A 24,860-nucleotide genomic window follows, 5' to 3' on the forward strand; every position below is an offset into this window, starting at 1 on the left:
GTGAGGATTAAATGAAATGTTTTGCATGTGATTCTTGGAATAGTGCCTGGCACATATCAACACATAATAATAAACGATCATTTTTTCTGAAATATAGTTTATTATCTTAAGAAATCATTTCAAAATAGAATAACACTCTAATACTCAATTGCATTTCTCTCACAATATGATTTTGAGCAAGCCAAAAGTTTCAGAGTTGTATGACATTCAGACTCAATCCAGGGAAATACTTTAGATAAATAAATGGACTACCTGTTCTTCAGACAATCATCTGTCAATAGTTTTGTTCAACTTAGCTTGCAATAGCTCTTGATCAGCGGTGATTTTGTGGTTATACTCTTTGACAAGTACTTGGAGTACCGCTCTTCTGAGTTGTTGATTAAGTGCAAAACTCACATTGTAAAAGGGCCAAAGGAAGATTTAAAGTTGAGAAACTTGATGAAAACACACGTCTTAATAGAAACCCTCTGTTTTTGCCTGGAGATGGGCGGAGCTTAGCTATGGGAAATCACAACGTTCTAGTTAAAATGTAATTTGGAGTTTGACCCAGTATCTAGATGGATGTGCAGCTGAGGCTCACACATTTTAATCAGAAAGCAGAGGCCCAGTGATTTCACCTTGGAATGTTTGAAAGGAGGTATGAACAAATGCTTGCCTCAGCCATAAATAAAAACTCGGTGAAATCCTCATAGTATGTTTAACCTTCAGTAATCCCCCTTTCTTGTATGTGCACCAAATCTTTGCCAAAGTAGCTGAATGGATTTGACTTACTGTATAGTTTCATTGATTAAAAGCCACTTAAGAGTTGTAGATTATGTACTCAAAATAATCATTTTGTTTATAGAATAGTTCACGGTACAGTTTATGTTTAAAGTGACCCTGATGGCTGACTGCAGACTAGATTGTTGGAAGGCAGTGGTGAAATCCGGAAAATAAATTAGGAGGATGCTATAGCAGGAAACTAGGTGAGACGTTTATGGCTTAAGGTGAATCAGTTTAAGGATCTGTGAAAGCCCCTGATAGGGAAGCCACAAGTTTCATCCCCAGTCCCGATGTTCACATCCCCAGTTTCAGCTGACTCCTTCAAGGAATGAGCAATGAAAATTAAAATATCATCAAACTGATCTTTTATACCTCAGCAGTGCATGTGTGCCTTGACTAAGGCAATGCACATTTTAAAACTCACCATCCACAGCTTGCCAGGAATCTGAACTGGGGTCACAAAGAAGAGTTGTCAGTAGCATGAGCCAGGTGACAGTCCTTTTTGCAGTTGACACCCATAGGGATGGCCACATTACACTTCTTTTTGCCAGTTCTTTTCTCTGAATGCCAGAGGTTTAAAAGTCATAAAATGATCCAAATGAACATAAAATTACAAAGAACTCCAAGACTCTTGCTGGAAAATGATATCGGAGAAAAATTCCATCGGGGTTCTTATTGTGGCTGTATAACTAGCCATGTTTGAGAAAAGAAACCATAATTTCTGAAGCTTACATTCCAAGGAATCTACTCCACTAAAATTAGAAAACCTCTGGGAGTTCCCGTTGTGGTGCAGCAGAAATGAATCCGACTCCTAGAACCCTCCATGAGGTTGCAGGTTCTATCCCTGGTCTCACTCAGTGGGTTAAGGATCTGGCATTGCCATGAGCTGTGGTGTAGGTTGCAGATGTGGCTCAGATCTGACACTGCTGTGTCTTAGGCTGGCAGCTGTAGCTCCGATTAGACCCCTAGCCTGGGAACCTTCATATGCCACAGGTGGCATAAAAAAAAGCTAAAAAAAAATAAAAGAAAAAAAAGAAAACTTCTGAATTAATATATTTCTATTGTGCACTTTGTAATATTAAGAAGCACCCAACACAGAGCACTTTTAAAGGCAGATAAGGTCATCTATGCCAAAATATAATTTTAAATTTGGAACTTAATTACGAGCATGGAAGGGTCTGAGATTTTAACCTATTTGTAAGCTGACATGTTAGCCTGCTACAGATTCATGGATACTGGCAGGAGACATGAAACTCTTGGGTCAGAGACAAAGGATTTTTATTACTCTAGGCTTGGCAGACAGCATGAGTCTTAATTTGCACTGACCCCTTGCCCTACCCATCCTCCTCCCCCCACCAAGCCCCACAGGAGCCAGGTTGGTGCTGTGCTGGTAGTGTGTTTGCATCACAGTCGAGGAAACCCAGGCTTAGTAAACACTAATCTTTTGTAAGATGGATGCAAACCTGCCCAGTCTTTGCTCTAAAGGGAGATATTTTCATCATACTGGACAAATCTGTAAACAAATCTGCCCTTTGCTTCAGAGACAATATATCTATTTTCCCTGGCTGTTTGCTATCCAAGCATCCTTCAAAAGATAGTCCAGGAAAAGATCTATCAATAACTCTGCTCATGAGACAAACAGAAACATGAAAGACACATGGAGAAATTTGACCCAACAATGTTAAAAAAGCCACACAAATAGCATTAAAGGAAACTTTAAACTATGATAAATTTATTATCACTGTAAAAAAATATTATAAAACATTTATAGCCATCAGTGCCTGGTATTACACTTATAACTCATTTAGTGCCTGGATTGAGAAGCTATTTTGTATATGACATCGCTTAAATTGGGCTCTCGCATCTTGATCAACCAAGACCAGACAACTGTTTCTTTGGGGGTCTTACAAAGCAGTAGAACAAGTTCAACCAGCTTTCTTTGTGACAGTTCCATCCTGTCCCTTCCATCTGCTTCTGTTCTCCTCTACTTGGCTTTGTACCACATAGTATACAGCTGGATTAAAGGTTTTGTGGCTTGTGGGGAACTGTGAGGGAGCTACGAATAGAGGGAACATGGTGTTTTTAATTCCCACTATGTATGATATTGAGAAAACTTATGACCTTATTGGACATTATATGCAGAAAACCCAAACAGCCTGTTCTACAAAGTAGCAATTTTCTTGAGCTATATACCATATTCTTTTCCCTGAACTTGGAAAAGACACTTCAGTTGTTCACAAGTACACGTTAGATACTGCTAACAAAGGATATGTATATCTCTGTTGGTTTCTTACTGTGAATCTCAGTGTTGTAGCTAATAATCCGCATTTTTCAGAATTCATCGTGTGTTAAGCTTCAGCCCCACAGTGGCTTTTGGTGTTTATTTGGCTATTTGAAAATCTGTTTAGTCTTGTATTCCTTCTCCCAACTATTTAGCTTGGTATTAAATGCATTCTAATTATTCCTTCCTCTTGTTTAACCTTCCTATCGATTGACCTGGCCACTCAGCTAACATCATACATTTTTTATTTTTTTGGTATACAGTAACTCCAAGTTAAATTTCTATAAATAGAACATGAATAGATTAAAAATTATTGTTTTTTTAAGGCCAAAATATATGATGAATGATAGTGAAAGTCACTAAAAAGAAATTGCTATCAAATTAGGATTAATGTATCAAATGTAAATTATTACAAAACGAATGGATGAGAAATACTTATAAAGATGCTATATTTATACAACTTACAACTGACTGTAGGTGGCAGTTGGTGACCTGAGCCCACTTTGCCCCTTCAGAGGCTTTTGCATGCGTATATTCTGGTCCAATATGTGTTTAACATAAAATATAATCTTTTGGGGACAATTTATTTCTACCTGAATTATTCAAAAAAGAGTGAATTCTTACACAAAGCTGGTCAAACTATATATGTAACCTTGTTTTTGTTTGTTTGTTTTGTTTTGTTCTTCACTTTTTTCACCTAAAATTGAAGTATGAGCATTTACTTCTATCATTTAGTCTTGGAAAATGTGATTTTGCGGTTGCATTGCATTTCATCAAACATAGTCTCTTTCAAATTTGCTTTAGTACCCAAACTTTGGACATTTAAAGTTACCACAAGTTTTAAATTTTAACCATTTAAAATTATCAGATATTTTCAGTGATCATCCTTTGTGCTTGTCGTCCAATTATTCCTTTGAGTAAATTACTTGTGGTTGAATTGCCATATCAAAGGGTAGGAATGATTCTAAGGCTCTTGGTCTATGGAGCAAAAGTACCCTATAGTGCTTATTTTGATTTAAATTTCTTCCAGCCAGATTATTACATCCTATGGAACAATAAATATTGACATTTTTATAATTTCTGCCAAATTTTGGGCCAAAATGGTGTTGTACTACTTTATTGTACATTTGGTTCTAAGGGAGACATTTCCCCACATGTTTATTGATCATTTGTTGCTCTCCTCCACGAATAGCCCAAATCCCATATTCTTCAGGAAGATATGGTTGTGGTTTATCATATTTATTGCACGTATTTTCCCCATCTTATTGCTTTTTAATTTTATGGTCTTTGAAAATACACAGCATGCCAACCAAACTAGAAGTATAGAGATTTCAATGTTATTATTTAAATGCCAGATTTTGAAAAAATCAGGAAACATTTAAATTATTAAAGGGCTTACTTGTACTTAATAGTAAGTAAATCAGGCAATTGTCAAATTATTTGATTAGAGTTTATGAGTTTTAAAGACCATCATAAAAAGTGAAGAAAATGACTGATTATGGCTTTGCTGTAGCGAGATAATTGCTTTTGTAGAGTGAAATATGATAATTCTCTTGAAAAAGAAAATCAGAGTAGTAAATTTATTTTTCTTCATCATTTAGCCATCCAAGAAAACCTCAAACATCCACCTTGCAGTTGTGTTATTGATATTGACTTGTAATATCTTTTGGTTGTCTGTGTGATTTTCTGAAAGTGAAAGGCTCTTTGGGGCAGGGCAGATTACAAACATTTTTCAAAAAAAAAAAAAAAAGTAAAAGAAACAAACAAAGCCTGGTGCATTTCACAAAAGACAAATGAAACATGATGGATATTTGCCGATTAGATCTAAATGAAGTCTCACCAGAAATGTAATCATTTTCATAGCAAGCAAAAGAAGTGAGACATAAGTAGATATATAGCATGTGTTACACAAAGTAAATCATACATTTTACATTATGCAATAAAAGTCTGGGACATTTTTAAAGCATCAACCATGCAAATTTACCTGATAAAAAAAAGAGGAATCTAGAAAAGGAACTTAAAAAAATCACCACCTGGTTGAAATTTTAATATAGTGGAAACTTTTGAAAAGAGGAAATTTTTAAAAGGAGATTTTCTTCCTATATGCACATAGAAGGGTAGAGAAATAGGGAGTATAGAAAGGTGTAGAAATAGGGAGTCATATTTTGATTTCAAATGAGGAAGCATTTTCTAAAACTCTTCTAACAACTTCTTAAAGGTTTAGTTTTCTTTTTGTGGGATAAGGCCCCATCCTCTGCTGCTGCTCTGCCCTGAAGTTCTTTGCTTGTGCAGATGTTTTATATGCTAATGTATGTGCTTTCATTTAAGGAAAGTTGACTTGTCATCTCTTATCTCTTGTCCTCAATTCTTGCTCTGCCTTTATTCCTCTTCCCAAATTTTGGCATAAAACACAGCTGCCACAGACTGTCTGAAACATGGTTTGAGAGGTTCTAAGGCCGGTACAGAACATAAGTGTAAAAAAATAGAGGGGCAGCTACTTGTTTTCAGTGAGAATTCACTCATTTGTATTTGAAATAGCAAAATCAGATTTGGGGAAGGAGAGACGGGAAGGTGAGCCCACAGCTAAAGAATTCACATTTAGAAAACTGATCATTGAATGAATTGGCTTTGTACTTAAAAAAAAAAAGATTGAGGTATAATTAACATAAGGTCAAAGGCACAGATCTGAAATATACAGATTGGTTAGTTTTCATCAATGTTAACAGATGTGTATCTGACACCCTGATGAAAGTATAGAATATAGAATATTTTCATCAGCCCAGAAAGTAACTCACATCTGCTTCTAGTCAATCAGTGATTGCTGTTCTGGTTTTTGCTGCTCTAAATTAGTTTTGTTGTTCTTGAACTTCATATAAATAAATCATCTGGTCCAAACTGTTTTGTGGCTTTCTTTCGTTTAACATAAAATTTTGATATTTGTTAAGTTATAGTGTCTATTTTTACTACTAAATAGAACTCTTCTGTATGGATATTCCAAAGTTGGTTTGGTTGCAACTAAATGAATTTGATGACTGGCTTTTCAAGTAAAAAAAAAAAAGACAGTGGAAAAAAGGACATTGTTATTTTGACCGGGTTGGCACTGATTCCATGCATTAATATGGGGAATGTTGCCATGTCAACAATATTAAGTCTTCTGATCCATGGACATGCAATGTATGTCCATTTATTTAAATATTGTTTTATTTCTTTTGACAGTGTTTTGTGTGTACAGTTTTGCATTTCTTTAGTGAAATTTACTTCCAAGCATTTAATTCTTTTTGATGCTATTGTATATAGCATTATTTTATTAACTTCATTTCAGGTTGTTTATTGCTAGTGTATAAAAACACAATTGATTTTAGCGTATCGATCTTGTGCCCTGGAACCTTGCTGAACTCATTTATTAGTTCTAATAGTTTTTTAGTCTGTTCCTTAACATTTTCTATAAATAAGAGGTATTATTTATGAAAGAAAATGATTTTGTCTTCCTTCTTTTAAAATTTGGTTGACTTTTATCTCTTTTTCTTGCCTGATTTACCTGGAACGAACCTTGTGGACAATGTTAAATAGTGTTGAGAGTGGACATCCTTAGTCCTGATCGTATGTGGAGTGATATCAGACTTTTGCCACTGAATGTGATATTAGCTGTGCCTTTCTCAGATACCCTTTATCAGGTTGAAGAAATTTCCTTCTCTTCCCAGTTTTTTGATAATTTATATCCTACCTTAATTCATTATTGTGCTCTTAACATTAGGGACTCATTTACTCTCACATCAGAATTTTAATCTATTATTATAGACAAGGAGATCTGTGCCATCTTAATCCCAGCTCAAGGCAGGACTTATTGCGCAGCTGTGGGCGGTGCAGTCAGCCAAGCACTTTCATCGTCTCAGTTTCTTCTGGGTTGGACAGCAGACTCCAAGTTGTCTTCTAGTGTTAAAGCAACTTATAAGTGGAAGCCATAAAGGTTTTATTTTGTATGTGGTTTATTCATAAAGAAGGCACTGAATTACAGTTAGCAGACCTCTGTATAAGGACCAGGCTTTGGTCATATATCAAAAGATTGGTGAAAGAGTATCTGTATATCTCTCTGTCTGTCTGTCCATCTATCCATCTGTACTTTGAATTCTCCATTTTAACCCATCTTATCACCTGCTTTCTTAGACACTCCTGACCTCAACTGTCAGAAGTTCAGTTCCTTGGAAGTAGATTCTGTGATGTAGTTTGGACATTCAAGATTGTTACCAGGGATAGAATAGGGAGGAAAAGGGACCAGACAGAAAACAGAGTAAAAACATGATATATCTGATAAAGCCTTGGCCAACACAATGAAGAACTCTGGGGCAAAATTTGCTGTCATGTTCTCTCACATTGGGCCGAAAGGACTTCTGTATACTTGCTTTTCTCAGCTGTCACATGCAGATACCTAGGGAGTACAAATTCCTTCCTGCAACAAGGTAAAGCGGCATATCCAGCCATTGGGGAACTTCTGGATGTAGGGCATGAATTGACCTTGATACTCTGTCACCACTGTCCCTGGTAAAGTAGGAACATATGGGACCAGATAAAAATGAAGTTTTGATCAAGGTGCGACTTCTGATGGGCCCAAGTAAAAAAAGAATGCTGGTCAAGGTCCAGCTTCTGATGGACCCAGACTCACCTAATGGTCACTTATTTATTCCCTGAATATATAATTGGAATTGACATACTTGGCATTTCACATTATTGTATATTGGGTCTGTGGGTTGTGTGGGTTAATGGCCAAATGAAATGCCCCCACCCCAACTAAGAGAGTAAATAAACAATAGTGCATCAAAGGAGATGGAACATGGATAGAAGAGATTAGAGCTTCTATTTAGGATCTAAAAGATGAAGAGGTGCAGGTACTCCTATTAATTCATCAGTCTAGCTATTGCAAAAACTAGATGGATAGCATAGGATGACTGTGCATCCCTAAAAACTCAAGTAAATAGTAACTCTAAGCACAGCCACCATACCAGAAGTAATGTCTTTTTTAGAGCAGATTTATCTAGCCAGTATCCACAGAGTTATACTTTATGTATATGTTAACTCTCTTGTTATCTGTCATAATGTAGCCTGAAGATGTCTGGACCACTGTTGATATCCTGAAGAATATTACATTGCCTCATTGCATCAATAATATTATGTAGATCTGACCGGAAAAGTAAGAGGGGCCCACCTCTGCAATAGGCCTGGTAAGACACATTTGCTCTAGAGGGTAGAATATAAACCTTGAGAAAATTCAGAGGCTAGCCACTTGAGAAAATTTTAGAGGGCCTGACAGTATATCCTCATCCAAAGTAAAAGATAAATTATTACATATTGCTTCATCTACCATGAATAAGGAAGCACAATGCCTGGTGGGTCTCTTTGTGTTCTAGAGGAAGCACATTTCACACCTAGGGATACTGTTCAGCTGATACACCAAGTGACAAAAAAAGTTTGCCACTTTTGAATGTGGCCAGAGTAGTAGAGGGCTCTGAGCAGCAGCAACCGTGCTTTTTTGCCAGAAGTTCTGTTTTGGAGATAGCAGTGCTAGGAAAATTTACCGTGCTGATTTTGTGGCAAGTACCAATGGTAGAATTACATCATGGGCCATAAGATTTGTGTCAGGGAATTATATGCCTTTTAAAAATAACTCTCTGCAGGAGTTCTCATCGTGGCACAGTGTTAACAAACCCAACTAATATCCATGAGGATGTGAGTTCAATTCCTGGCCTTGCCAAGTGGGTTAAGGATCCAGCGTTGTGGTGAGCTATGATGTAGGTTGCAGACACGGCTCAGATCTGGTGTGGCTGTGGCTGTGGTGTAGGCCAGCAGCTGCAGCTCTGATTTGACCCCTAACCTGGGAGCTTACATATGCTATGCGTGAAGCCCTAAAAAGGAAAAAAAAGAAAAAAACAAAACAAAAAACTACCAGGCCTGACCATGGGACTACAAGTGACTAGAACTAAGAATCATGATCTGGGTCCTATAAATCTCATTAAATCATAAATCAGGTAATACCAGCAATAATCTAGTATAAGATGGAAGAGTTAACACCCAGGATTGAGTACCCACAGATTCAGAAAATGCCTAAGTGCTGCATCAACAGGACCTCATGGCCCCCCCAGTAGTAAGTAGTTCAGTGCTTCTCCTCCTTCTCTATGGATGTGTGAAAGATCCTGTATAAAATCAAGTGATGTGTTTGAGCATCTCTTGGTTCGTTTTTGCTGTACTGTGACTATAAATGGACACTTAAAGCAACCTCAGCCTGAGAAGATCAGGGCGATCATGGTTCAGGGGCCTCAGAGTTGAGTGTGTGCGTTATGATATCTATCAGGTAAGCCACTGCTATGGATGGAATTGTGTCTGCAAAAATTCATATGTTGAAGTCCTAACCCCCAAGATGATGATATTTGGAGATAGGGCCTGTGGAGGCTAAGGAGGTTTAGATGAGGTCACGCAGATGGCACCTTCATGGTGGGAATAGTGCCCGTATAAAAAGAGGAAAAGCTCCCTTTCTGCCACATAAAGGCAGCATCCTTACCAGGAACTGAATTGCCTGGCACCCTGATTTAGGACTTTGCAGCCTCCAGAACTCTGAGAAATCAAAGTCTATTGTTTAAGACACCTAGTATATGGTATTTTGCTGTAGTAACCCAAGCTAACTAAGATAGCTCTCAAGGTCAGCAGAATTGGCAGCTGAGGGTGAGGGGGCTCTAGAAAAGTAGCAAAGGAGGAAGACGGTGAGTATCAGTCTTCTGAAGACGAACTTCCATGGGCCCGCTGCAGTATTATATATTATATGAGAAAATAAGTTGTCATATTTTTAAAGAAATGTATAATAAAGCCAGCATATATTGAAGACTTACCATGAGCTAGGAACAGTGTTAAATATTCTAGTTTAAACCTACAACAACCAAAGACGTAACTATAATTAACTACATTTTACTATTGAGGAAGTAGATTAGAAATGATCTTAAGGTCTTTACCCAGGAACACAAAGCTAGTAAAAGAGATAGAACAACAATATAAATCAATCGCCTGAGTACTTATCAGTTACAAGTTAGCATGACTCTAAGTACAGGCTTTAAAATCAGTTCATCTAAAGTGGTGTTTTCAGTATTTTAGCAGTGAAATAGTCTTTTTAAAAATAAATCTGGGGAGTTTCGACTGTGGCGCAGTGGGTTAAGAATCCAACTGCAGTGTCTTGGGTTACTCCAGAGATGTCGATTCAATCCCCAGCCCAGTGGGGGTTAAAGGATCCCACTCAAGTTACAGCTTTGGCTTGGGTTCAGTCCCTAGCCTGGGAACTTCCATATGCTGTGGATATGGCCATAATTTTTTTTAATTAAAAAAAAAAATCTAATGCAAAGGGATAGAGGAAAAAAAAAAAAAGAGAGAGAGAGAGAGAGACTAACTTCCATAACCTCTGTTTTCCAAGTTTCCCTTCAGAAAAACATGCCTGCAGCAATCCTGGAGAGGCTGTCCTCTGAATGTTTGTGAAGAAGTCAGTCGAGCGGTACCAAAGGTGGGCAGTTGTGCAGATGTCCCCTTAGAGGAGCCCTGGCCAGTCAGCGGAGGGCCTCCGGCTCTCAGACCTTCAGGACTTGCCTCGGTCGTGCAAAGCTGTTCCACTCCAGGTCACACCCCTTGCGGGGACGCTCACCCCTGGTGACTGAGTCAGTGAGGCCTGGGCGTTTTGATCTAACATAGAGCCCTGTGGGAGCCGAAACTCCCTTTTGAGTGTCCCACCAAGTCGGCAAGATTTTCTCAGGCCTGCATTGTAGTTCAGGTTCTTGTGCTTGGCCCTGCTTCTTGTCTTTCCCAGATCCATGGATTTTTGTAATTTTTTTTTTTCTTTTCTTTCTTTGTTAAATATTTTTTTAGGTTTTTATTTCTTTTGTTATAGTTGATTTACATTGTTATGTCATATATATATATATATACTTTTTTTTTTTTTTTTTTTTTTGGTCTTTTTGCCTCTTCTTGTGCTGCGCTGCTCCCGTGGCATATGGAGGTTCCCAGGCTAGGGGTCTAATCGGAGCTGTAGCCACCGCTGGCCTCTACGCCAGAGCCACAGCAACGCAGGATTCGAGCCACGTCTGCAACCTACACCACAGCTCATGGCAACGCCAGATCCTTAACCCGCTGAGCAAGGTCAGGGATCAAACCCGCAACCTCCTGGTTCCTAGTCAGATTCGTTAGTCATTGAGCCACGATGGGAACTCCTTATGTCATATATTTTTAAATCAAACTCTTTTTATTCAAAGGAGTGCTGCGAAAACATTTTTTTTTTTCTTTTTGCTTGGGGCCCTGCACACTGTAGTGTCAGCCACTAGGTGACACTAGGTGACCCAATCCAGTTAGTTTCTTAACTAGTCTTCTTGGTTTCCATTGACAATTCTACCAGAGCGTTCTGGCATCTTAGTTCTTCTCCTATGATTATGACCCATTACTGCCCACTAGTGTTGCAGTACATTTATTTTTCGTTTCCAGAAATGGCAGCCTTATCTAATAAAAAAAAGTCTTACAAATAAAGGGATGGTTCTGTTATAACTAGTTTTGACAGTTGATATATTCCTTCTGTGTACTCAGAAAGATGTCATTCACCTTTTTCCTGTTTCCCAACACACCTTCCTCTACCTTCTTGGAAGGCATTTAGAACACTTGCACATAAACCATAGGTGAAAAATGGAATAGAGCCCTCTGTATTAATTTTCTAGGCAGCAATTCATTGAGGTTGTAGCTATTCTTTTTTTTTTTTTTTCACTTTTTTTTTTTTTTTTTTTTTTTTTTGGTCTTTTTAGGGCTGCACCCGTGGCATATGGAGCTTCCCAGGCTAGGGGTCTAGTTGGAGCTGTAGCTGCCAGCCTGCGCCACAGCCACAGCAACGCAGGATCCAAGCCGCGTCTGTGACCTACACCACAGCTCACGGCAATGGCGAATCCTTAACCTACTGAGTGAGGCCAGGGATTGAAGCCGCAATTTCCTGGTTCCTAGTCAGATTCGTTTCCTGTGCATCCTGATGGGAACTCCTGTATCTGTTCTTATAAAACGACTGAACAACTTCCCTAAGTCAGCTGAGTTTTGATGGAAGAGATTGATTTCTTGGCAATACCTTTCATTCTTCTACCCCATGCTGATAGCAGCTGGGTCAGAAGCGCACTCAGCATTGCTTCCACGCTTAACAGTGATAGTTGCGACCATGTTAATTACTGTCCTGTCAAATCGCACAATAGGGACCCTGAATGAGACCAAGAGTGATTACAGCTTTGCCTTCTTCTTATTGGAAACTACATGCAATTTGTAATTAAAGTTCTAATCATCCTTGGTAAATGTATCCTTCTTTGTAGTATAAAATTCTATTTCACTTTCATTTTGATTAAATATTTTACAAGTTAGGTATATCTGGGGATGGGATCCTAAGAGTCTCATGTTCCATGGCCTGTGACAGTTAGAAATGAGAAAATAACAACATTGAGCATATGCCTTATTCTTATAAAACTTTAAATACCTGGAATGAAATGTATTTAAATGCAAAAACAATTCGCGTCTTTATATTTAAAATATATTTTGCTCAGAAGCGCATAAAACAGAGATATACACCTCGATGGATTTTTATAAAATGTAAAGTGAACAACCAAGAAATTATATCCGCTACCAATTATGAAACCTTAGATCACCATCCCCACATCCAAAGTAAGCACTCTTTGACTTTCCTAACCTATGCTTTCTTTTCTTTGTAGTTTTTTTCACTTGAAGCACAAATGTCTAATCATTTATAGTTTTACCTGTTGTGTAACTTCATATAAGTCAAGCTGCAAAATAAATGTTTTATTTTCTCTGGCTTCTTTTTTCCACGTTCTGTTTGTGAGACTCACCTCTGTTGTTGATGTAGATATGCTGGCTCATTTTTTTATTATTAGAGTTGATGTACGGTGCTGTGCCAGTTTCTGCTGTCCAGCAGAGTGACCAGGTCATACATATATATATATATATATATATATATATATATATATATATATATATATATATATACAGTCCCTTTCTTATATTATGTTCCATCATATTCTATCCCAAGAAACTGGATATAGTTCCCTGTGCTGTACAATGGACCTCATTGCTTATCCATTCTAAATGTAATAGTTTGTATCTACTAACCCTCAAACTCCCAGTCCATCCCTTTTCACACCCCTCCCCCTTGGCAACCACAAGTTTGTTTTCTAGGGTTGGCACATTTTTATTGATGTGTAGTATTCTGTTGCTTGAGTATTCCACACTTTGTTATCCATTTTAATGTTGATAGATATTTGAGCTTTTTTCAGTTAGAATTATTTATAATAGTATGCATATTTGTAGATGTCTTTTCCTGCATGTGTGCACACATTTTTCTTGGATATATACCTTGCAGTGGAATTCTTGATACAGTGTATGCATATATTCAAGTTTAGCAACTATTTCCAAACTGTTGTCTCAGTTCATTATGTCATTAGCAATGAATTGTAGTTCCCATTGCTTTACATTCTTGCTAATACTTCGCTGTAAGCCTTAATTTTAGCCATCTGTGGGTTTTTAGTATCATCTCTTTGTGATTTTAATTTGCGTTTTCCTGATTTTTCTAAGATAAAATATTTTTGTAAATTTATTGGACACTAAGATGACTTCTTTGTGAAGGACCTATTCCACTTCTATTTATTTTCTCTTTGGATTTGTTAGCTTTTTCTTTTTGATTTGTAAGAGTTCTTTATATATTAAGGTGTGTGTGTGTGTGTGTTATATCTTCTTCTGTACATTGGTTTGCCTTTCACTATCTTGATAATATCTTTGGAAGACTATAAATTCTTATTTTTATGTAGTCCAATTTTTAAATCTTTTCTTTATGTTTGCTACTTGTTGTGTCCTACTTAAAAGTCTTCTTCCTACCCTAAAGTTATGAAGATATTCAATTATGTTACATTCTGAAAATTTATAGTTTTGTTTTTTACATTTATATTTATACAACAGTAAGTTTTGATATTTACATATGATGTGATATAGAGGTACATTTTGTTTTTTCCCATATTTTATCCAATTGTTTCAGGAATATTTATTTAAAAAGTCTGCCTTTCCTGCATTGTTCCACAATGTCATCATTATTTTGAATTAAATGTCCTTATGTGCCTGGATCCCCTCTGGGCTCTTCTATATATGATATCACTTACATCTGGAATCTAGTAATGCACAAATGAACCTATCTACAGAAGAAAAAAAAAATAAACTCATGGACCTGGAGAACAGACTTATAGTTGCCAAGAGGGCAGGGGAGGAAGTGGGATGGACTGGGAGTTTGGGATTAGTAGATTCAAACTATTGCATTTGGAGTGGATAGGCAATGAAGTCCTGCTATGTAGCAAAGGGAACTATATCTAGTCACTTGTGATGGAACATGATGGAGGATAATGTGAGAAAAATAATTTTTGTGTATATGTATAACTGTGTCACTTTGCTGTACAGCAGAAATTGACAATGTTGTATAATAAAATTTTTTTAAAATAAAATAAATACATTTTTATTAATCTCATCTAAAAAATAAAAAATAAAATCATTCCAGTTGTCTGTATAGCATGGCATTTGTATCACATTGTTTTAACTAAACGTTGCTGTAAAATAATCTTCACATCATGTGTTAAAGTGCATCCTTACCCTTCTTTTATCTTGAATAATATCTTTACTATTTTAAGTCCATTGCTTTACATTTAAATTTTAGGATAACTTATAAAGTCATACTCACAAATGCCTACTCTGTTATAATTGTATGGATTCTTTAGAAGTTTGAGGAGAATTGATATCATAATAATATCAAGTTTTCCCATGAATAAACATGTTAATTCCTACATTTATCTAGGTCTTCTTTCTCTTAATAGTATTATATTGTTTTCTATGTAGAATTCATGTACATTGGCTTTTAGATTTGCTATATTTCATAATTTTTATGCTCTGTAAATGGTATGTTTCATTAGCATTTTATTTTCTATAATTTTTGTGGGAATTTACAGAAATACAATGGATGATTCTATGTTGGATTCATAAACATTAACTTCTCTAAAAGAATATATCAATTCTAAAAAATGTATGAGTATATTGTTTCATATTTTTTCTCTATATTGTCACATTACAGAATAATTTGGACTAGTGGTTAAGATGGTATGTTCTGGAAGTGGGCTGTCTAAGTTCCAATTCCAGCTCTGCCACTTTTGGAGCAGATCTTTGGTAGGCTATTGAAACTTTTCCAGTTTTGTTATCTTATCAGTGAGACTGCTGTAATAATAGAATCTGTCTGCTAAGGATTTTGTGAGGTTTAATTAGGTGCTAAGCTGGGAGAACTTCCTGAGAAAGATATCTAGTGATAGCTAAGAAACCAGGAATAGAAACCAAGAATATATCTATATGTACTTAAATGGAAAAGTTTTTGGAGTAGTTTTAGATTTATAAAAAAATTGCAAGGATAATAACTGAAGTTCCCATATACCTCACATCCAGCTTCTCCTACTCATATCTTATATTAATATTTTTCCTATGCCAGGATTCTATCCAAGGTACCACATAACATTTAATTTTCATGTCTCTTTAGGCTTCACTAGATTGTGACAGTTCCTTAGACTTTTCTTGCTTTTGATGACCTTGACAGTTTTGAAACACTGGTCAGGCATTTTGTAGGATGTCCCTCAATTTGAGCTCAGCTGGAGTTATGCATTTTGGGGAAGAGGACCACAGAGCTAAAATGCCATTCTCATCACATCGTATCTAGGGTACATACTATCAAAATGTTTGCTGCGGTTAATGTTAATCTTGATCCCTTGGCTAGACCGTGTTTGTCAGGTTTCTCCATTGCTAAGTTACTTTTCTCCCTCTTTCCATACTGAAAGGAAGTCACTGTGTGCAGCCTACCCTTCAGAGGTGGGGAGTTACTCTCCACCTCCTTAAGTACACCGTAATACATAAATTATTTGAAATTCTTCTTCATGAGACATTTGTCTCTTCTTCCCCATTTTATTCAATAATTTATTTATATCAGTATTAACTCAGAAGTCTTTATATTTTGGGTTATAATCCAATATTGCTTCATTTATTTTGTTCAAATTGTTCCAACTTTGGCCATTGGAGATTCCTCAAATCAACTCTGATGTCTCTTTAATAGCTATACCACCATCAATGCAGATTTCTTCTTTTTTTTTTTTTTTTTTTGAGTCCTCATATAAAATGTGAAAACTGTGGAGTTCCCACTGTGGCACAGTGGGTTAAAAATCCAACTGTAGCAGCTTGGGTTGCTGCAGAGGCACAGGTTCAATCCCTGGCACAGCAGAGCAGATTAAAGGATCCAGCATTGCTACAGCTGTGGCATAGGTTGCAGCAGTGGCTTGGATTCAATCCCTGGCCCAGGAATGTATGCAATGGGCATGGTCGTTAAAAAAACAAAATGTGAAAATTTTAAAGTGCTCTAGTGAATAGTAAGAAAAACAAAACAATAAGCCATGAAGAAGTGCTGAAGGGGCAAGGCTTTATTTTCTGTAGAAAGGTAAAGCAAGGGATCGCCTAATTGCCTTAAAGTATATGATGTGCTAAATCCCAGGTTGTTACTCCATTGTTACCACTAATCATAGTTCAAAGAGAAACAGATAAGAATTTAGGAATTAAAGATATATATATATATATAGTTGTGAGATTTCAGAATTGCCAAGGCAGTCTGTCTCTGATTGTTACACTAAAAAATAAAAAACATTAAAAAGAAGAAGAGGTTTTAGAGTAACTGTGGGAGGAACTAATTTTTAGCATGCACTTACACTATATTCCTGGCATTTTGCACATGTTATATCGTTTTCACAATAGCCATTTTCCTCAGGTTTTCTCTGCTCAAAAGCTGGGGAAGAAACTCAACAGTCTGTTGTTATGCTTCACTGTGATTCTGTGAATCATCTAAAGCCAACTAAAGAATTTCAAGAAGCAAAAACAGTAGTTGCATTTATAGAATGAACTCAAGTTATATCCAGATTCTGTAGGAATGAATTTCCTGCTACTTTGCTATTCCTTTTTGTAAATTTCTAATAATAAGGGGTGAGGTATGAAGATGTAGAACACAGCTTGTTCCAACTATATCAATTGTGAAGTGCCCTTTTCTCTTCATTTGCCAAGAGCACACCACTAACTTCTATAATCTAACCTTCTATTGCCTGTAAACAAGATTCACCCGTGAAGAGAGTGGTTCTGAGGACCTTTGACTCATGGGATGCATGGTGCTTGGAGCCTCCAGCTGGGGCCAATCTATTCTCTCTGCTGTGCTTCTGACCTTAGATTATCACCTGGGTTTGGTTCAAGTAATGAGGTTTTCAAGTGGAATCACACAGTCATTTTCCTCTAGAACTTAAGCGATCCTGGGGACTAGTTATGTTATTACCAGTCAAGGCAGATCTCCGTGCTCTCCTGACAACTTAATAATTCCAGTTTTTTACTTCTGACTCAGAGCCCGGCATACACAGAGCTTCTGCAGCTCCCGAAATATTTTCAAAGCCCCCAGACATGCATGTTTTCGCTAGGAAGGTTAAAGCCCACACTGAGAAAGGTAAGTACCCGCCTGCATTTTAATGAGCCTTTTAAACTCAATTTCTATAATGTTAGTAAATTTGTTTCCTCAGACAGCCTTGATAAGTTAACCACTTAATCGGGAGACATGAAATAACAGAAATTTATCTTCTCAGTCTGGACTTGTGGTGGTGGTGGTGGTGCCGTGTTCCCTATGAAGTTTCCAGGGAAAAATCCTTTCTTGCGTCTTCCTGGTGTCCGGTCACTCCCAGCACTCTTTGGCATTCCTTGGTTTATGGCTTCATCGCTCCCATCATCTGTCTTTACACGTCTTCTTTTCTGCGCATCTCTGTGTGTATCTATTTCTGTGTTTTCTTACAAGGTTGGTCATTAGTAATTGGATTTAGGCCCCCCCCCCAGTCCAGTGTGACCTCATTTTACCTTAACCGATTCCGTCTGCAAAGACTTTATTCCAAATAAGGTTACATTCTGAAGCTCTGGGAAGACATGAATTTTTGAGTACACTATTCAACTTGTTATGCTGGGTTATTTCTTTTCTCAGTTGAAAGCAAATTGGGAGAACAATCAGGCAGATTAAGCAGGCTTCTCTGTACATGGAAAACAATGAGAAATGCTGCTGAAAATCTGACAATGAGGAAAAAGTTGAAAATGCTAAAACACACTTAGGGTGTTTTATGCACATTAAATCAGAGACTCCAAATGTATGTACATAATTATCCTCTCAAAAACATGTTTCTGTGGAGCGCTGACCCATGACTGGGTTGTGGAGACCACTTTTTAATTATTAACTTAATTCTCTTTAACAAAACATAACTTTCTATAAAGCAAAATATTCCTAACTCATTTTTGATTTTCTGTTCATCTCATTGTCTCATCTAAAATGTAACCTCCTTGGAGTTCCCGTCGTGGCGCAGTGGTTAACGAATCCGACTAGGAACCATGAGGTTGCGGGTTCGGTCCCTGCCCTTGCTCAGTGGGTTAACGATCTGGCGTTGCCGTGAGTTGTGGTGTAGGTTGCAGACGCGGCTCGGATTCTGCGTTGCTGTGGCTCTGGCGTAGGCCAGTGGCTCCAGCTCTGATTCGACCCCTACCCTGGGAACCTCCATATGCCGCAGGAGCGGCCCAAAGAAATAGCAAAAAGACCAAAAAAACCAAAAAATAAAATAAAATAAATAAAATGTAACCTCCTTAAGAAAAAAAAAGTTGATCAATATATTATTTCCAACAACAACTAGCATGATTTATCAATAATATCAAGCATATATGGAACATCCGAATTAATTAGAGGATTCTATATCATAATAAGAGGGCAAACTCTGGCAACAAACTGTCTGGATTTGAAGCATGGCTTTACACCTCATGTATTGTGCTTTAGTTTTCTCATCTGTAAAATGGCATATAAAATTGTACCTATTTCCTAACATTGTTACAAGAATTAAATGAGTGTATAGATGTTTATTCGTGCTTGTATAGATGTAAGTACATGTATATACAGCTATATGTGTATATATATATATGTAATGTAGGTATTTTTCATAATATATACTTATTATATGTTATACAAGTTATTATATGCTTTCTTCTCAAAGTTCTATGTGTTTATTGAGTCATGTCATATAAACTTCATGACCAACCTTTATGTACCATTTTTATCATCTCTGTTCTGTAAATGAGAGGAGATGGTATTAAATCCCAAAGAGCTTAAGTAATTTACTGAAACCCCTGCAGTAGGGTAGTTTGGATACTAATTTAAGCCATCTAGTTTCAAAGCCCATACCATTAATTATTATAGAATATCACCTCTTTATTTTATAGGTTTTTATTTTATGGATAATAAGCATTTGTCGATTAAGTAAATCTATACTCTGATTCTTACTGGTTTGACTTCTTCACAAACCTCTCAAATTTATGTTGTTCTTTAGTGGCTCTAGGCCACTTAATTAGTTACCTATTGCTACCTAACAAATTACCACAATCCTCACAGCTTGAAAAAACAATAATTATTTATTATCTCTCACCATTTCTGTGGTCAGAATCTTGGAACAGTTTGGCTGAACAGGTTCCAGTTCAGGGCCTGTTTTTAGCTTGCCATCAGCCATTGGCGGGAGTGGAGGTCATCTGAAGCCTGGCCTGGAGGTGGCAGATCTGTTTCTAAGGTGGCTCATTCCCATGGCCAGCAAGTTGGTGCTGACTGTTGAAGGGAAGGCTTAATGCCTTTTCACATGGGGTTCTCCACAGGGCCACTCAAGTGTCCTCACGGCACAGAGCTGGATTTTTCTATAGTAAACCATTTAGGAGACCAGTGAAAAAGTTCCAGTGACTTTTATGGCCTTGACTTGGAAAAGGTCTTACTTCTGCTGTATTCTTCTGGTCTCAGAGATCAGCCCTGCTTGACGTGTGGAAGCCTGCACAAGGGCAAGGGGTTTATCACGGGATGTTTTGGAGGCTGGATACCACAGTCATATTTATACACAGAGTATGTTGTCTTCTCGAGCCTTTCTGTTTTATTAAATCCCCTCCCACTTCCTCTGAGGAGATGGCTCTTCTGGATTCCACAGTAACCTACCTCCTGAACTTACCTCCCATCAGATTTACAAAAGTAGAAAGGACAACCACCATCACTTCCAACAAACGTATTGCTGCATGGAAATATACAAATTCAAAGGCTCATCTGTCTAAATCACCCAGTGAGTACCTGGGAAGAATGTCCAGACATTCTTGTAGCTTCCCTGGATCCTGTTCTTTTCATAGCCTGGGTATTCAGTTCTTTCAGAACATTCTTCTTAGATCAGAGTTTCTTCTTAGCAACTCTGAGTTTCTTCATCATTTGCAAGTCCTACCTGATATAGCTACCTTCATACTGCACGCTAACTGACTGTGCTGCTGGAGTTCCAATATAGCTACTTTCACTAAGTACCCCCGCCTCCAAGGACAAAGTACGTAGTGTGTCTTATGTGGGTAAAACAATCAGGAAGCCGTTCGCTGTTGTAGTTTTTTGGTCTCCAGGGCAAGTGCCCTGGGAGACATGTGGTCCCTGAGATGGAGTTTAGAGACTTGCTCTAGAGGCGTCTTCTACTTCTTTTGTCAGGTCCTGCCATCACACACTCAACACTGAGACTATGCTCCTTCCAAATCTGGCCCTTTTGTTCATAGGAGTCCTATTCCTAGAGAATTTGTTAATTTAGTTAACATTTTTAACTCATGATTTAGCCCTGTATGTGAATACGTCGCAATCTTATACATTATGAATATTTCATTAAATATCATGAAAAAGTCTTTGGTAAATTTGACTGTCTCATATGCTGAAAGATTCCTACTAGTCATGGTGTACAAGAATTTTCCTTTGTTAAAAAGAATTTCCTTAATGTAAATCCATTTCAAATGATCCAGTCTTCTTGATTTCATTATTATAAACTATGAACACCAGCTTTGAAAATATACTTTCTCAGCTGGAAATATATCTTATTAGTTTAGTCTTCAAAGCTAATAGAAATAGACATTGTGTTCCAATCTTTTTACAACCTCAAAAACAAGCTTAGGAGAAGAAGGGATACAATTATGTGTGGGAAGGTAAATGAGGATAATAGTTTCTGGCACATTGTTAACTAAAAGTGTGTGTGGGTGTTCAAGATACCATCAGCTGAGAAGCAAATCTAAGAATATTCATGTATGGTGCTTCCTAAACATTTTCCCAGCGAATTAATGTGTTTGAGGTCTTTTCCTGAAATGATTCATTGGTATCCAAATTGATACTCCATGTAAATGAATCACATGCAACATGATGACTCAGGAACTAACAAGACAGAGGGTACTGGGCCATATTTCATTTGAAGATGGGATTTCAGTAGATTCTAAAGAAAAAAAGAACCCAGCTGCCTCCTGTCATTTGCTCACATTCTGAGTTTTGCTGTGGGTATTGATAGTTGCCTGAAACACCCTGGTGCACATGAATGCACACATGAACTTTTGTAGGGAATATCAGCTTTCTTTTGCACTCAGCTAGGTACTTGGCATTTTCATGTATGTGGTGGCTGTGTTCTGACTGCTGGTAGGGCTAGTACACCTGCAAGTTTGTGTAGATATCTGTAGCCATGCATACATGTGCAGACTCGCTGGCATATTTAGTTGTGTGTATGAGCCTTGTATATGTCTTTGTGTATCTTCTTACATGTCCTTGTTCACAAGTTACTATTTTCTTACACCTCTAGTATTTTGTTTCTCTTTTTGTTACTTCTTTAACCCAATACAGAGGTTCATGGACTCCTCTTCAATCGCATAAACCCTTCTTAGATTAAATAACTGAGAATTGAGTCCCTTTTTTAAAATTTTTTTTCTGCTGTATGACATGGGGACCAAGTTACACTTACATGTACACATTTTTTCCCCCATCCTTTGTTCTGTTGCAATATAAGTATCTAGACATAGTTCTCAATGCTACTCAGCAGGATCTCATTGTAAATCCATTCCAAGTTGCATCTGATAACCCCAAGCTCCCGATCCCTCCCACTGCCTCCCTCTCCCCCCAGGCAGCCACAAGTCTGTTCTCCAAGTGCATGATTTTCTTTTCTGTGGAAATGTTCATTTGTGCTGTATATTAGATTCCAGTTGTAAGTAATATCATATGGTATTCGTCTTTCTCTTTCTGACTTATTTCACTCAGTATGAGAGTCTCTAGTTCCATCCATGTTGCTGTAAATGGCATTATGTCATTCTTTTTTATGGCTGAGTAGTATTCCATTGTGTATATATACCACTTCTTCCGAATCCAATCATCTGTCAATGGACATTTGGGTTGTTTCCATGTCCTGGCTATTGTGAATAGTGCTGCAATGAACAAGTGGATGCATGTGTCTTTTTCAAGGAAACTTTTGTCCAGATATATGCCCAAGAGTGGGATTGTGGGGTCATATGGTAGTTCTATGTATAGATTTCTAAGGTATCTCCAAACTGTTCTCCATAGTGGCTGTACCAGTTTACATTCCCACCAGCAGTACAGGAGGGTTCCCTTTTCTCCACACGCTCTCTAGCACTTGTTATTTGTGGACTTATTTATGATGGCCATTCTGACTGGTGATGAGGTGGTATCTCATGGTAGTTTTGATTTGTATTTCTCTTATAATCAGAGATGTTTAGCATTTTTTCATGGGCTTGTTGGCTATCTGTATATCTTCCTTGGAGAACAGTCTATTCAGGTCTTTTGCCTATTTTTCCATTGGGTGGTTGGCTTTTTTGCTGTTGAGTTGTATAAGTTGCTTGTATATTCTAGAGATTACGCCCTTGTCAGTTGCACCCTTTGAAATTATTTTCTCCCATTCTGTAAGTTGTCTTTTTGTTTTCTTTTTGGTTTCCTTTGCTGTGCAAAAGCTTTTCAGTTTGATTAGGTCCCATTGGTTTATTTTTGCTCTTGTTTCTATTGCTTTGGGAGACCGACCTGAGAAAATATTCATGAGGTTGATGTCAGACAGTGTTTTGCCTATGTTCTCTTCTAGGGGTTTGATGGTGTCTTGTCTTATATTTAAGTCTTTCAGCCATTTTGAGTTTATTTTTGTGCATGGTGTGAGGGTGTGTTCTAATTTCATTGCTTTGCATGCAGCTATCCAGGGTTCCCAGCAATGCTTGCTGAATAGACTTTCTTTTTCCCATATTATGCTCTTGCCTCCTTTGTGAGAATTGAGTCCTTTTCTTCTCCTTCCCTTCTTCCTGAATCATTCTTCTATACTTTACAGAAATATCTTCACTGACTGTTGGTTGACAATTCCAAGACACATCGTCCTTATTTAGGAGAGGAGAGGAACAAAGAGATAATTGATAGTCCATGGAAGGGAAATAGAAGTCAAAGAGATATATGGGTGGCATCTTTGGACACAATGATTTAAAATGTCCCTTAGAAGCAATACATTCCTTTATTCACCCAGCATTTATTGACTTCCTTCTGTGTTCAAGGTGGGATTCTGGGCAATGTATAACAACAGTGATGGCATTCAAGTTTTCAATTTTTTCTGGAATTTGTGCTAAAATAAAAATATTTGAAAAAGTGATTTATTTGTCCAATGGAAAGATACCTCTTAAAAGATAGCTCTAGTGGAAAGAGCGCAGGGCTTGATGCTGATATCTGCACAGGAACTGCAGCCGTCCTAACACTGGCTTCTCCACACTGTAGCTGGATTCTTCATTTTAGGATGCAAATCTGATCATATTATATCTCCTTGTCTTTTAAGGCTTCTTACTGTTCTTAGAATAAAAATGGCAGTCTTTAACATGGCCTACAGCTCCTCCAGAGTCTGGCTGCACCTACTTCTCTGGTCTTAGCTGTCATTACTGCTCCCCTTGAGCTGTTTGCTCCTCTCTCTGCAGCCCTAGTTTATTTGCCAGACAACACTCTGTCTCTCAGGACCATTGCCTACACTTCTCTCTAAAATCCCTCTCCTTTCCTTGCCTTTTAAATTTTCACTCATCCTACTGAAAGCAGATTAAGTGGTTTCAATGAAATGGATTCATGAAACCATGTTGCTTTCCTTCGGATCACTTATCTCCATTTTTAATTGTATATTTGTGTGATGGATGTTGGCCACTCCCGCTTAACTCTCTGTGTTCGTGACCCTGGACACGTGCCTATCTCAGTTTCTGACACATGTATATTTTCAAAAGTTAAATGATTAGAGGAAATTAATTAACTGATCTGAAACAAAGTTTCACCAAGTACAGAATGAAGAAAATAATTGAGAACAGAATATGTTAAAGGAGAGAATATGCAAAAAAGCTTTTGAGAATGCTATAAATAAAGGATAGGATAATAATTATAGTACTAATGAAGAGGAATTACTATTCGAATTAATTTGGTCAGGGGAGAAGAAGTGATTGGGGATGTGAGTATGAAGACAACTTTAAGAGAAATCATTGTCTTCTTGCATAAAGAAAACAATAAGAAGAACTTCTATATCTGTATCTCCCTATCTCTATCTCTATATCTAAAGATAGCTTAAAAGGAAAGTTTTAAAATGAAAATTTTTTCCTTCCTCTGTCCTCACTTCTAGCTGCAATCTGTAGTTGTAACCACTCTAAAGAATTTTTGTTTTCAGCTCATCTGTGGTTATACTGGCTCTTTAAATTATATGTTATTTCTATTTCTTAATTTATCAACTTTAGACAGTATCTGTTGAATTTAGATCATGACACTAACTCCCACTTTCCCCCTTTTGTGCCCAGTTATTACTTATATTATTTATTATGCTAG

At 37.4% G+C, this 24,860-nt stretch overlaps 1 long non-coding RNA gene across 1 annotated transcript in view; it reads left to right on the top strand.

Moving 5' to 3' along the window:
• The window catches only part of LOC146400417 (uncharacterized), a 467,787-nt gene that overhangs the window by 39,986 nt on the left and 402,941 nt on the right, over window positions 1–24,860 (top strand). The window contains exon 3 of the long non-coding RNA XR_014812376.1: window positions 17,547–17,645. This is a non-coding gene — a long non-coding RNA (uncharacterized LOC146400417). The remainder of the gene's footprint in view (window positions 1–17,546; window positions 17,646–24,860) is intronic.

Source organism: Sus scrofa, chromosome 8, assembly GCF_054392235.1.
Source record: "Sus scrofa isolate SSC_HxYL_T2T_F1_AM1 chromosome 8, Sscrofa_HxYL_maternal_Yorkshire_Landrace_v2.0, whole genome shotgun sequence".
NCBI lineage: Eukaryota > Metazoa > Chordata > Mammalia > Artiodactyla > Suidae > Sus > Sus scrofa.